At 47.8% G+C, this 15,281-nt stretch overlaps 2 long non-coding RNA genes across 2 annotated transcripts; both read right to left on the bottom strand.

Annotated features, from left to right (window-relative positions):
* LOC140696763 (uncharacterized) lies at positions 1 to 14,658 on the bottom strand. Its single transcript, XR_012073246.1, has 3 exons — positions 14,494 to 14,658; positions 6,410 to 6,503; positions 1 to 274 (listed from the first exon to the last, which is right to left on the bottom strand). It is a non-coding gene; the product is annotated as an uncharacterized lncRNA (long non-coding RNA).
* LOC140696762 (uncharacterized) lies at positions 8,118 to 10,259 on the bottom strand. The gene is made up of 2 exons (XR_012073245.1): positions 10,205 to 10,259; positions 8,118 to 9,266 (listed from the first exon to the last, which is right to left on the bottom strand). It is a non-coding gene; the product is annotated as an uncharacterized lncRNA (long non-coding RNA).
* Positions 14,659 to 15,281: the final 623 nt, after the last annotated feature.

Genomic DNA, 15,281 nt, shown 5'->3' on the forward strand with positions numbered 1-15,281 from the left:
CATTCCCAGGTGAGCAGGTTCCCAGAGCTCCCGTGGGACTCGGTGCTGGCAAGGGCTCAGGCTCTCTGGGGCCCAGTGGTCTCAGGAGGGACCAGGCTCCCTTGCCCCTCACCCTTTTCACCCTGCCCTGCCTGTCACTCCCTGCTTCGCCCCCTTTGCTGAGGTCTGGAGTCAAGCCTTTTGGTCTCTAGGAGCTCTCTCAGAATGCAGATATCCCTGAGAAATGGGGCAAAGCCCCTCACAGCAGGATTAGGGAAAGTGCCAGAAGGGGACCCTGGAAAAGAGAAGTAAAAATGGGGTAAGAAATACTTTCCTGCAAAGTATCGGGAGGAGGGAGCAAAAACCTCTCCACCCAGCTGCAGCCTACGCTGCCTCTGTCCATCCAGCAAGGCCTCCACCGGGTGGACGGACAGGGGGACCCCCTCTGGGAGAGCAGGCCCTGCTCCCTCAGAAACAGAGGAGGGGCTGGAGGAGCTGAGGACCCCCCTTGTGAGGGGAGAGAGGTTCCTGTTTTTCCCGCCTCCTTGCTCGTCACCCTGCCCACCCACGCCCTCTGCTCCGTGTGGACAACACCGACGGGCTCCCTTGCCCTCTTCTGGTTCAGAAGCCAGAATGGCTTCTGGTTGGGTTGGGAGTTTGAAGGGAGGTCACTGAGTAAGGTCAGGTGCCCCTTGGCCGTGGTCTTCATGACCTTAGAGCAAACCACCCCGTAGGGCTCTTGCCCACCAGAATCAGAATGTTGGCACGTAGCCTCTCAACCAGTCCCCTCTCCCACTGCAGAAGTTGAAGCTCAGAGAGGTTAAGTGCTTTGCTCTAGGGTCACGAAGACCATGGCCAATGTGCACTCCTGCTCCCGGTGTGTCTCCTGCTCCCAGTCCATTGCCTTCACCACCCAATGTGGCCGTTCTGGAACCACAAAGACACACACGGGCACACAGGCAGACGGGCAGCAGACTCAGGGTGGCCGCGGGCTGGGGGCCTCTTCCCACAGCTCCAGGACTAGAGCTCAGGTTTCCTGCCTGCGACACTCTGGCCTGATCTTTCCCTGGGTTCCTGGGTGCTGCTCCCTGATTAAGGGGCACAGAGAAGCCCTCTGGACTTGTCTAGCTTCAGCCCAGCCCCATGCAGTCTCTCTGGCCTTTTAACCTAGGGAGCAGGGTCATTGGACCTGCAAGACCCATCTGGGCATGCAGGAACCAAGACAGTGTATCCATTTCTCCTCATGGTAGAAAAAATCCAACACAATTTAGGAGAGTCTAATAAGAGCTGAGGAGTGGCTCCATCATTCCATGAAGGCCCATCTTTCCTCCTTGGAATGTGTATCTACTTCTTTATGAACCTTTGCCCTTTTCTTAAGGGCAGTTGTGCGGGTTAATGAGAACACAGGATCACACCACACACCGAGGAGGTACTCAGTAAATGTTGGCTAAAGTTATTTCTTAAAGAACACAGTTTCCTAGTTCTTTCATCCTTAACAAGAAATGAAATTGAGTTGGTTCTAATTTACGCCCTCCCTGATTATTTTTCCAATGGGGTGCTAGTCCTCAAAAGGTGTTCAGCCCCTTCCCTACCTGAGGAGAGGGGGAGGGGACAGAGGGCAGGGCGTGCCTACAAGCCCCTGTGGAACTCGCTCTCAGCAGCTTCAGATCTAACTCTAGCCTTTCGATTAAACCACTGAGGATTCCAGAGTTCTGCCGACAGTAGCAGCAGTAACAGTAACACCTTCATACACTGCTTGATAGTTTACAAAACACATTCATATATGCCATCTCTGGTGATCCTCAAAAACCCTATGAGATAAACAAGAAAGGCGCTATTATCTACTTTTTGCAGCTATGGAAACCAAAGTTAAAGAGGTCCCACAGAAAGCAAATGGCAAGACCCTGGCTTGCTGGTATTCCCATCCAGAGTTAAGTGATTCTCAGGGACTCTGGGCCTCAGAGTCCCATGAAGGCCAGGGCTCCTGGAGGCCTCTGGGAGAGCCTCACGGGGACTAGAGGAGCCCCGCTTGGGCAGGAAGAAGGGCCAGTGTTACCCAAACCTCTCCAGTAACCTAGCTAAGAAATAGACTAAACAAACAAGCAAAAAACAAAACAAAACAAAACAAAACAAAACAAAACAAAACAAAACAAAGGCTACTACCACGTGGGTATGTGGGAGGGGTAACAGGACCTGCACAGGGGTGAGCAGAACTCAGAAAGCGCTTAAGGTGGACTTGTTTCCCAGTCTGGCCAGAGCAGGATTATTCATGTGCCAACATCAACTCCTATCTGATTATCTCCTTAGAGTCTGTGAGCGGCTGCTTCTTGGCAGTGTTGCCCAAATGACTAGTTTTTACTGCTCACAATGAATTATTTGAGTTTGTTGTTTTCAGTAACATCCCGGGGCTAGGAGGGACCTCAGTCTGCAGCCTTAGCCACAAGCCCTCCCATCTCTGATTCTCTGGGTTGCCCTGGGACATGGTCTGGGGACCAGCCACCTCCATTTCGTGGGCAGGAGGTTCAGGTTTGGAGAGCTGCTGAAGTCCTGTTTGGCAATAAGGAGCCAAGCCAAGGCCCTGAGCTCTGGGTCCCCGTCGCCCCGGGAAGCCCCTTGGTGTCTGCCCATTTGTCCTCTCCTCAGTCTTCCTTCCTCCTGGCAAACGCTTGCTGGGTATCTGCTCTCTGGAGCCTGTGTTTGGTGCCAAGGTGAAGGACAAGGCATAGTCGTTGTTCCCAGGGGCACGGCCTGGGGTCTGGGGGGCTGGGCTGTGGAGCTACTAAAGTGAGAGGTTACCAGGATGGGGAAGACTTAAGAATTAGTGGTTCCAAGTGGCTGTTTCTCCTTTTCCCCCTGGATGCTGCCCTATTGCCTCCTCCCCGCAGGAGTCCAGACCCTACTGTGGGCCTGTGTTGTTGCAGTTCTGTGCTTCGCTTCTTGGGCCAGCTATGTGGGTGGCTTAAGAGGCGGGCATGGAGGGAGAGGCCTCATTCTCACCCTGAGGCGACCCCACAGCTTCCAGAGCAGGACACTCAGAGTCCAGCCCCTGCTGAAGGTGAGCTCTCAAAACAGAGGCTTCTCAGCTATGCCTGTTTCTCTCTCCAGACCCGGGTTCTTATTCCTGGAACCAGCAGAGTGTGCCTCCTGGAAACTGGCTTGGGTCTCAGAAGAGATGGAGGGAGAAGCACCATAAAAGGGGGACAAGGAGGGAACGACAGCCCCCAGAGCAATGATCTCCACTAGGATTTTCCCAAAAAACCATGCTCCCAAGTATTTCTTTGCATATACTTCCTATGGACATATGTATTTAAATCTCTCTTGCCTATAACCACCAGAAGCCAAAGTATTACTATTTTGGGGGGGTAGGTAATTAGGTTTACTTATTATTATTATTAGAAATTTAATGGAGGTACTGGGGATCGAACCCATGACCTCATGCATGCTAAGCATGTGATCTACCGCTGAGCTATATCCTCCCCCTGCCAAAATAGACTTTCATAGTTTCAAAGAACTTTCTTTCATGGTTCTCTTGGGCGTATGGGCTGATGGCCAGAGTCAGGTGTATAGGACCCACCTCAGTCTGGCTTCTGGCCCCTTCCCTGTGCATTCAAGTCCGGACATGTACTGACCACTGTGTGGGCTCTGAAATACTCACAAGGAGAGATTTTTTTTTTTCCTATGAGACTGAGCATCACATTCATCTTTGAGGGGGAACTCGGCATGACCTCACCCCAGGTCTAGGCATTCTCTATGACCCCAGCAAGTCCCTTTATCTCGCTTTGGCCCCTTCCTGGTCCTGCGTCCCCTGCATCCTCCATTGCTCCTTTGTCTCGTGTCCATCTGTGTTTATATCTCAGGCAGCTCTTCTTGGCCAGTGGTACCCAAGGTGAGGTTTCTGCTCCCAGAAGACAGCACTATATCCATTTGGCCTCTGATAGAGCATCTCTCTTCCCAGGTGCCGGGTGGGAGGAATGAGGCTGGGGCACCCTCTTGTGGTCAAAAATGCTCACACGCCTCACACAGATATTTTCCCTTTTTGATCTTCCAGGAGGAACTCTGCCTGAAAGAGTTCTCCAGGGTCCATTTGTTCTGGGCTGTCTGGGCGCCTCTGTTCTGACCAGTGCTCTCAGAGGCTGAGTCGGCAGTCACTCACAGACATGGACGGAGCACCTACGGGGTTCCTTCACAGTTTATATTCTACATAGCCGGTCCCTGCCCTGGCACTGGGGATGTGAAAGTGAATATTAGGTCCCAAGAAATGGGATTCACCAACCTCAGTTCACAGATGGAGAAGCCTCGGCCCAAAGAGGCAAAGAGATGTGCCCAAGTTCATCCATTATGCAGGTGTCCTGACTCAGTTTCATAGATTATCCAGTTACCTGCATCCCTTTCCATCTCACTGATTAAACTCCCAATATGTCCATAGTAATAAGCCAGGAATGGCACAGGGTTTAATAACCACAGTTGATATTTTCAGAGCTTTTCTCATACCTGGGAGACCTTTTACCCCCGGGGATGGCAGGGCTAGACCTCCTTGGGGCCTCCCAAGTGTCCTCATGGGAATGAAGCCTCCACAGAGGTTCCCACCCTGTGAAAGCGGTCAGAGCTATCTGAAGGTGCTGTGAGCCGCCTTAATGGGCAATGACTTTCTTGTCCCAGAAGGTCTTCAAGCATATGCTTGCTGGACGATGCTTAGTGGGGCTGTTCCGAAGGAGGGTCAAATACTGGATGACTGGTTGGCCCCTGTCCTGATGTTTTTTGACCTTGTTCTCCGCCATGACCTACCCACCTTAGTTAGGAGTTGTATTCTCCCAGCAGGGGGCGATGGGACTGAGGGAGGCAGCCTGGGTGCCTGGGTGGCAGGAGAGCTCGTGCCCCACTGAAAGGGGCTGTGGTTTCTCCTTAGCCCCGGTCACCTGCTCAGCAGGATTGGGGCCCCACTGGCTTGATATTTCAAGAGAAACCGGACGTTAAGATTTTAATGTGGAAATTCTTAATTCTGGATGTTGACAACTGACCAAAAATATTTAAAACTGTTGCAGGGGCTAAACCACAATCCATGTGCTGTCTGTTTGCAATTCAGAGAGTCCTTCTAGTTTTCACTTTGTGCAGTGAGTCTGGGGACACAAACTGCCCCCAAGAGCCCAGTTACCCCCAATCCATATGGCCTCCTCCTCTCCCCTTCTTTTTCCTTTCTTTTTCTGCAGAAGCAACTTTGGCCATCTCTCCCTCCACATCAATCCCGGATCTCCCCATAAGGAACCAGAATGCAGCTTCCCTGAGACACTGTATCAGCAATGCCTCCAAAGGCCACCAGGGGGCAGGGCGCAGGAAACCATTGGTTTTGGCTGGCAGAGGCGTGAGGATTGTGATGACTCTGCCAAGGTTGCAGATCCATCTTGAGTTCAGGTCTGGGGGTTCGAGAAGGCATCTGGGGTCAGTTCCCCGTGAGTGCAGTGTCTTGCCATTCCCCACCTCACCTCCCAGTGGGTGCTATTACCTCACCTCTGTATCACTGGAGAAACTTTCTACCTGGACCTCCTGCCCTTAGCTCCCCCAGCCCCAAACTGTTTCCCATGCCCCCCACCACCCGGCGATCACTGATGCCAGACTGATCTGCCTAAGCCCGCTTCCCACAGACCTTTCCAAGAGCCTTCAATGGCTCGTCATCTTATACAGCTTTTCAGAGCTGCAGTGTCGAGATGCAGATCCCTGTTGAATAAAGGAGAGTGGGAGGGGCTTTTCGATCATCTTGATTGTAGGATGATAAGGGCAAGTCTCGTAATTCCAATTTCACAGAAGAGATTGAAGCACACAGGGAAAAGTGAGCAACGCAGCCATCGAGCAGAACTCCTATGTTTTCTGACCGTCCTTGTTAGGTGATGTGAGGGTTATAAAAACTTGACAATATGGTTCTCATCCTCAAAGAGACTACAGCTTGTTAGGAAAACATGATACACACATAGAAAAAGGTGACTAACTCCCAGTTGCTGGCAGTACAGGCAGTAATGGCAGCAGGCGCTCAGGGAGAGGCCCCAGGGCCTGAAAGGTGAAAGGTGAAAGGTGAAAGGCTTGCCAAAGGCAGCAGTGGTCTTCACACTTGGGCACGTGTCTCCCTGGAGATACCAAGGGTAAGTGGCAGGGTTGTGTTGAAGGGACCGCACTTCCAGAACACATCGTCAAGAAGTACGATTCCATCCATGCCTGAGAGTGCCTCTCCACCTTCCTGAAAACAACTTCTTCACAGAAGGCAGGTGTGGTGATCATGGGTGCTGTTCACCCATTTTCCCCATTCTCCTCCTTCAGTCCTTTCCCAACTTCTAGATGTTAGGTGTGGCCGTGTGACTTGCTTCGGCCAATGAAATAGGAGCAAAGTGTGTCTCTTCTGGGTGGAAGCATTTAAGAGCCAGTGCGTGACTCGCCTTCTTACCTTCCCTCTGCTGTGCTGACCAATGGATGGCATTTCAGATGGTGGAGTCTGGATCCCTGAGTGAGGATGGTGCGGATCAGAACCTCCAACCAACCTGTGATGGACGTGTATCGTGAGTTGGGGGATGGGGTGGAGGAGAAAAGAACTTGTGTGGGTTTAAGGGACCCAGATCTGGAGATTGCTTGTTACTACAGCATAATTTAGCCTACACTATCTAACGGGCTTATCTCTCACTCATCCTAAATCTTACTTTGGTATGTTGCCTCAGTGTGTAAACATCTCTGAGCCTCCAAAACAAGAAACGATTTAAAATAGTGATTTCAGGGGGTGGGATATAGCTCAGTGGTAGAGCACGTGCTTAGCATGCATGAGGTCCTAGGTTCAATCCCCAGTACCTCCATAATAAAATAAAATGGTGATTTCAATATTGAGAAAATGAATACTCAAAATGACTGGGTAATGAATCCTGCAAATCAAAGATTTCCCAGTATTTTGCTTTCAACAGTTGAAGGAGGTAAAACAAATTCAGTTGTCACCTGCTGAAAGATTGGGTGGCATTGCGCAGCTCTGCCAGCATTTCTCCCATTCCCATGTACTTTCTTGTGTGAACAAGATTTCAGCATTAGCATCTATAAAAATGAAATGTGAAGATAAAATCGATGCTGGTCATTATCTCAGTCCAGCATCTATCTCAATACAAGTTGCATTTACTATACAATTTTACTTCAATGTTTAACAATTCCCTATCAATATTTGCAGTATGTGTTGTTGTAATGGTAAGTCGATCCGGAAGGAAATGTTAAACTCTAGAGCCTATGGTCACAAAAAGAAAGAAAGAAAAGAATATGCATTTAATTTTTTTAAGCTTTAAAAAATAATTTGTTGAGGTAAAAGTCACATAAACTAAAATCAGCCATTTTAAAGTAAACAATTCAGTGGCATTTAGTATATTCACAGTTTAGTATATTCACAGCATCACCTCTGTTTGTTCAAAGCCTTTCCGTCCAAAACAGAACCTTATATCCACTAAGCAGTCACCCCCATTCCTTCTTCTGCTCAGCTCCTCGCAACCAACAATCTGTGCTCCGTCTCTGTGGACTTCTCTATTCTGGACATTTCCTATAGATGGACTCATTCGATAATGTGACCTTCAGTGCCTGACTCCTTACACTTAACGTAATGTTTTCAAGATTCATCTAGTTATAATAAAGTCTGTGACATGTATCAGAACTTCACTCTTTTTTATGGCTGAAAAATATGGCATTGTATGTGTGTATGTATGTATATATATAAATATACACACACCACAGTTTATTCATTTATTACAGTTTTAATTTATATATATATATATATATATATATACTTTATATATATTTTATGGCAGAAAACTATGGTTTGATGACCAGTAAGAGATTTTCAAGCATAAACTACACATGACAATAGGATAGCGTTATGTGGGGGAAGTGGAGAAAAATAGGAGTTCAAGGGGGAAAAGCAGATGATGTCAATTTTCCTCTGTTAAAGGGGAGCTTGTTTATGTATTTTGCGAATGGTTGATGATGGGAATCAAATCACTGGATACATTTCACGTCAGTTGTATTTTAAAATGTCAGTATTTCCAGGATACTGCAAATCACATTCTTTGCGACTAAACCTGGTTCGAGAAAAAAAATTTTTTTTAATTTAAAAATTTCAAGAGAACACATAGTTTAAAAAAACCATCTTTATTGAGGGGTACATAATTTAAAATTTTGTTTAGAGTGTGCGTGAGCTAGATTATTGAGAGACTTACTTCCTTGGGGATGGGCTGGATTTGGCTTGGCAGAGGAGGAGGAGGAGAGAGGCACTGTGGGTGGGGAGAAGAGAGAAAAGATAAGCAGAAAGAGGGCGTGTACAGGGAACTGGGAGGGACCAGTTCATGGAGGAGAGTCATCGGAGACAAACTGGAAAGGTAAGCTGAGGTCAAACTAACAGTTATGAGGCTAAGGCATTTCTGCTTCTTGTTAATTTTAATGATGCAAGTTACATATGATTATAATCTCCTTGTACAAAAGTAAAACTTTATGGATGCGCTTGGGACCATTTCCTCCATTTCTGGTCCCCTCCCCACCTCCCCAGAGGTGACCCTGGTTTCCAGTTTGGTGTTGACTCCCTCAGATGTGTTTCCATGGATTCACGTGCACATGCTGCAGCTCTCTTCCAGAGACACCCCTAGGCTGAGGAGTTTCGGCTTTATCAGGGGGTCAGTGGCTATTGCTGTCTTGGGAGAATGTGGCATCAGTGTTAGTCATATTGCCTGGTTTTTCAAAAGACTAGAAATTGGGGTTTCTGTGTGAAATCTCTCAATATTGGCTCAAAACTTTCTTACGCGCCGTGCTTGCCAAACAAGGCATGTGTCTGCAGGATGCATTTGGCCTGTGCGTTGCTCCTGTGTGATCTCTGCTTTAAGGCGTCCTGCCTGAAGGCAGAGCGCTGGCCTGCCATATCATCTCCTGGCAGGCCGCTTGGCGCTGAGGTCTAAGTGGTTGTGAAGGAGTCTGGGCTTCTTAGGGAGCTGCTTTGGGAATGGTTGACTTCACTGTCCATGTCCAATTCCTACCTGCTTTCCAATATCCAGCTAGTAACAGAGCTCTGTCCATAAGCTGGGAGCTTAGCAGAAGGTTCCAGAAGCATCTTCATAAATCCAGGAAGTCAGCCAATCTAGACTCACTAGAAGCCAAGATTCCTCCAGGGAGGTGGACCTCAGGCCTCCGTGTCCTCCTCTCAGGCGTTGGGGCGGGTCCTTACGCCTCTCCCAGGACACAGCCCAGTGGGAACATAGACTGGTAGCTTTTTCTCAAAGGACTTTGTCCTGTGACTAAAGCCAAGCAAGGCAGTCAGACAAAAATGAAAACATACACACATACACACACACACACAATGTCCCCAGCACTTCCAAGACCTTTTCCCACGCAGTCCCGGGGCCGCCGGAAGGGCAGCTGGTCATGGGAATGGACCCGCGGTCCCCTCCCCCAGTGGAAGCTCCATCCTGCTCCATTCACTCCCGGCCTTGCGATCCCCGGCCCCCTCCACCCGCTTACTATGTCCAGGGAAGGAAATAGCTGAACAATGTGGCAGATCAGAGAGCGGGCTCCCAGCCCAGGCCCGGGCCGGTCCTTGGCCCCCTCGCCTGGCCGCCCGGCCGGCCGCCCTCCTCGCACTGCACAGCCCGCCCCTCCGTCGGGTTCCCCGCAGGTCGGTCTTCCTGAGACCTTTCTCCGACCTTTCTCCCTATCTCGTCTCCATCCCCGTGGAACTCCAGGGGGCTGACACCTCTCTTTCCCCGCCCCCACTGTGTGGTAGCCCCCGGTGTCCACACTCCCACTTGGGTGCGCTTCCTAATATGAGGGACTGAGGCCAAGCAGAAACTTCGGCCAGTGGGGGTGGGTAGGAAGAAAGGCTCATTTTTTCCCTAAAGTTTTTCTCCAGAGGTGAAAGCAAACCCGGAGAATGGAGCTGGAACAGTGCGCCCGGGGACTCATTCTCCCCCCAGGACGGAGGCCTGGGCGGGAGCGGGTGGAAGTGTCCGCAGGCCCGTGCCTCACTAGCGATGCCCAGTTCCCAGGGGCTGGGAAGCCGGTGGGAACCACGGCTTTTGTTTTTCCTGTTGGCCTAAAATAATGTTTTGCCTGAGCCGGAACCCCACGCCCCAGGCCGGCCTGCCCCTTACTGGCTCTCTCATTTCTGGTGCTTTCAACCGCCTTCCCTTCCGCCAGGCACTTCCTGCCCTGGCAGCCCGGGGGCAGGGTTCCTCACAAATCTTTTGCCGCATCCAAAAGCCAGTGTCCGCTCTCTCCCCTGGGTCCTGACTCCGGGAGTGGGATGGACGCAGCTCACTGGCTAGGTGACAATAGGCCCATCTCCTGCCACACCCAGTGTGATTCCACCACGTGGTGACATGAGTCCTGAATCCCAGTGGTTTTCCCGTGACCCTGTGAGTGATTTCTGCCCCTCCCTGTGTCGCTCAACAGTAGACAAGCTGTCACTCGGAAACCTAAAAGCTCTTGAGAGTGGGAAGGAGCCCACAAGAGCCCGCTCCCAGCCTTGGCTTCTGGGTGAGACGCCGAGGCACAGAGACCTCCGGCGTCTTGCCGGAGATCAACAGCCAGTAAAGGAGGGGGGGTGGCTCGCTCAGTTTTCCACCTCTTAGGCAATGTCTCTCTGTAACCTTCTATGACTTTCAAAGGCAGCTTTGGCATAACTCTGGGAGGCAACAGAAAAGAAATGTCAGTCTCTCGGTATATTGATCTTCTCACTTGGACATTTCAGGACCTTTCTTTTTATCTCCTTTTTCATTGCCTCAGGCTCTGTTTCCACCTTGAAAAGGTGGTATTTGAACTGTGTTTTTAGCAAAGAACCTATGGCTGATTCTACACTCCGCTGAGCAACACACCTCTGCACAAACCATGCCGTCCGCATTTCTTCCTAGTTGCTTCATACATGGAAATCATGCTCTCCAATTACACTGTAAGCCTTAGTGCTTCACAAAAGGTTGATTGAATTCTACCACGATTAAAAAAAATTTCATTGAGTGCCTCGGGGCGCACCATCAGGTGTGTTTGTGTGTGTGTGTGTGTGTATTTTAAACAGTTGGTTTCTTTGAGTCATCATCTAAAAAGGTCCACTGGTACATTTGGTGGGTAAGTCTCTTAAGTCTGTTTTAATCTAGGTTTCTCCTCCCTTTATTTTTTTTCTTTTGAAGAAATAGAAATTTTTGTCCTGTAAAAGTTTCCAACACTTGGGATTTTGGTGACTGTATTTTGCATTCCTGTGATGCCTTCCAACAAGTTCCTTGTCTCCTTTTATGTTCTGTAAACTGTTGTTAGGCTTGCTCTGATTCAGGTTCAAGGTTTTTTCAAGAATATCTCATAGGTGGTGATGTCACCTGTCCTTGGGAGGTACATAAGCTTCATGTGTCTCTCTTTTGCAATATTAACAGCTATTGGTAATCACGATCTCGTTAAGGGTTTACAAAATGGTGGTGTTCTATTGTTCCTTCTTCATTTATTACCTAACTGGCTGTCTTGAGGCATGTTTGTGAAGAAAATCAGGTTGAATTCTTGTGTCCTACACTTACCAGTTTTCCAAATCTTTATCTCTCATCAACCATTTTGTTAACCAGAAGTACAGTTCATGTAAGAAAGGCAAGTTAGATGCTTGATTTGATTCTCTCCTTTTATTTACCAGTTTTCAGAAAAGGAGTTGGTTCCTCTGAATTCTCTAAAGGTAGTCAATGATTTCTTTTTTTTTTTTTTTAATCCTTTCTGTCGCTTTTTCTTTCTGAGCATTAATGAGCACTCATGAATTTCATCATTATAAGTTAGCTTTTATCAAATCTTTTCTGGAGAGATTTTCACACAGAATTTACATTTACGGAACATCTTCTAGACAGTGGGCTGGGTGCTTTCACATACACGATTTTATTTAATCCGACCACGGTCTTGGAGGGCAAGTGCCATGGCTCATTTTTCACTGGGGAGGAGACGGGCCCTCAGTAGCCATGTGACTAGTCCAAAGTCATACAGCCAGGAAATAGCCAACGCAGATTTGTCTGAGCCACATGGCAGCATATAGCCTTTATTCATTTATTTTTATTGAAGCATAGTCCTTTTACAATGTTATATTAATTTCTGGTGTACAGAATAGTGATTCATTTACATATATATATATAAAATGTGTGTGTATGTGTGTGTGTGTATTCCTTTTCTTTTTTTTGGCAGGGGGAGGTAATTTGGTTTACTTATTTATTTTTAGAGGAGGTGCCAGGGATTGAATCCAGGACCTAAGCATACGCTCTACCGCTTGAGCTACACCCTCCCCCCCCATATATATTCCTTTTCGTATTCTTTTTCATTATAGGCCATTACAAAGTATTAAATAGAGTTCCCTGTGCTGTACAGTAGGACCTTGTTATTTATTTTATATAGAGTAGTTAGTACCTACAAATTTTGAACTCCCAATTTATCCTTCCTCATCCACTTTCCCCACTGGTAACCAGAAGTTTGTTTTCTGTCGACATTCATGTAAGACATCTATCTTAATCCAGGCTATACCGGTTTTCCTTGTGCCCATTAGCATGTGCCTATATGTGTTTAGTTCTGTACAATGTAGCACCTCTGTAGGTCCATGTTTCCACCACCACTGTCAGACGTCAGACGCTGAACAGTTCTGCCCCCACCAGCTCCCCCGTGCTGCCCTTTCATAATCACACATGCTCCCTCCCTGCCTTCTTCCACCCCCCATCTCAAACCCTTGGCAACCACTAATCTGTCCTCTATTGCTAAAATTTTTGTCATTTCAAAAATGTTATATAAATGGAATAATACGGTATGTAACATTTTAAAAATCAGCCTAATTCCTAGGAGATTCATCCAGGTTGTTGTGTGTATCAGTCAATAGTTGTCCTTTTTATTGTTAACTTATATTCCACAGTTTGGATGTACCAAGCGATTTAACCATTCACCTGCTGAAGGACATCTGGGCTGATTCTAGTTTTTGGCTATTACGAATAAAGCTGCTAGGAACATAGAAGTACAAGTTTTTATGGGAACATGAGTTTTCATTTTTCTGGGGTAAATGCTCAGGAGTTCAATTCTTGGGTCATCTGATAGTTGCATGGCCAGTTTTCTAAGAAACTGACAAAACTGTTTTCCAGAATGGCTGTGTTACTATTTTTAAGGATTGGAGAGCACGTTTGTGTGCTAACGGGTAAAATTAGATTGTAGAAGCCAGGTCCTTGAAAAGGGGAGAAACGATGGGCCCCATAGCTCTGGGAAAGGGATTGGCTGGTCTTTGGTAAGGGAGGGGAGCACTTCTCGGGGTAAGGATACAGATGGGTGGCGAGGCAGATAGATTTGCAGGTTGTATTAGAAATGAGAGAGAAGGGTGTAGATAGAGCTTAAGGTGGTAGAGCGCATGCTTAGCATACATGAGGTCCTGGGTTCAATCCCCAGTACCTCCTCTAAAAATAGATAAACCTAATTACCTCCCCCCAAAATAAAATAAATGATACAATAATAAATAATATAAAAACAATACATTTAAATAGCTACATGTGGTTAGTGGCTATCGCATTGGACGGTACAGACTACAGGAATATGGCTCCCATTTTTGTGAATTTTTCACTTGCTGCCCAGGCAGCCGTCAGGATGGTCACTCCTTCAAGTAGCAAATTGTGGCAGAGACCTTCTCACTCATCTCCTACATGAATCCAGACAAAGCCGAGCAGGCAACTCTAGGCCCAAATTCTAACTCTACCACTTACTAGCTTTGCATTAGAGCAAATAAAATTAACTTGCTGGTGTATATATAGGCCCACAAAAATATTAGCTGGCAAGATCTCACTGAGGTTTTAATTCTTTTTATCCATGAAACAGGATGGGGGAGCGGTTGTAAAAATGACTGCTTCAGCGTGATGCTCAATAAAGGGTGGCTATTACTGACATAGTGAGTTTGTATCTGCTGGTTGGTCAGAAACTGTCCTTTGGACCACAGGGTTACTTATCCAGGGATGGGCTGGCAGAAAGGAGCCACCCCAGCTCCCTTTTGGGACCAGGAGGATTGCCCAGGTCTCTGGGACTATGAGATGGGGTGGATCAGGGCTGGATTTAATTGTTCAGTCTGCTGTGTACTACTGTAAGAACATCGCTGGCTTGAACTTGGGAAAGCAGGTAGGGATAGTCAAGGGGACAGGGTAGAAGCAGTGAGGCAGAGTATGGGACCAGTCTTGCTTCATATCAGTGATGACCTGGCAGTTCTGGTATTATTTACCACTTCAGTTTTTGCTGAAAAAGCCTTAGTTTGGCAGTTCCAGTTTTTGTTCCATCCCCAAATTCCCCTCATCTAAAAGCCAAAAGCATGTTGTTTGTGAAGTAGTTACAGTGACCAGAGATGGCTCTAATGTGGGATATCTGTGACTTGGGGCTGTTATCAATTGGGAGTCATAGTGACCTTTGATCTGGAGTGATTGTGATTACCTTTCCTTTGAAGCCTTCTCTAATTCCCTAGTTACTTTTTCTGTGGCCTCCCTCAGGTTGAGCACCTACCTCATTATGATGGACTTTCTGTGTCCCTCCCTCTGATCAGATTGTGACATCCAAGGCAGGAACTTTGCCTAGTTGATCACTGAGTATTCCTGGACTCCAGAAGCACATAGTAAGTGTCTGCTCAATAATTACTGGTTGAATAAATCAATGAATGGGATTTGAGGTGACAGCAACCCATTGTGACCTGAGATCATGTGACCTCTCTTGTTTGTAGTCTGGGTTGATTATGAACAGAGTCAGAAGCTCTGATGATGGTGTTGTAGTGCCTGTGATTGTGGCCTGGAATGACTGACCTGAGGGGTCTGTGCACCAGTGATTGTGACCTCTTGGCACTGATGTGTGCTCAGGACCAACAGGGATGGTGACTGTTAACTAGTAACCTTGCATGATTGTGATCTGAAGTGACTGTAAGCAGGTCAGCATCTGGGCCTTCCACCACCGCTGTCTGGTAACTGGGATCTTGACCCACGGAGGTTTGGCTTCAGATGACCCCCAGCAGAGACTGTTGAGCTCAGCTGACAGCTGAGGTTATTGATCTGCACTATGAGCTGCGGTAACTGGGATCTGTGGGTCTGGTTTAGTCTAGAATGTGTGTAGTACCGATTGTGTTTGTTTAATAAAATATCCTACCAGGCCTACAAATGACACAGCCCTACTCAGCCCAATCAGGCAAACAAGGGCTGGGGACGACGACTGTCAGGTCAACGCTCAGTAAACTTTACTTGAAATACAACGCATCGTTCGGGCTGCTCCACCGCCACCGCCACGACTCCTCCCCCCCACCCCCA

This window comes from Vicugna pacos, chromosome 6 (assembly GCF_048564905.1).
Source record: "Vicugna pacos chromosome 6, VicPac4, whole genome shotgun sequence".
NCBI lineage: Eukaryota > Metazoa > Chordata > Mammalia > Artiodactyla > Camelidae > Vicugna > Vicugna pacos.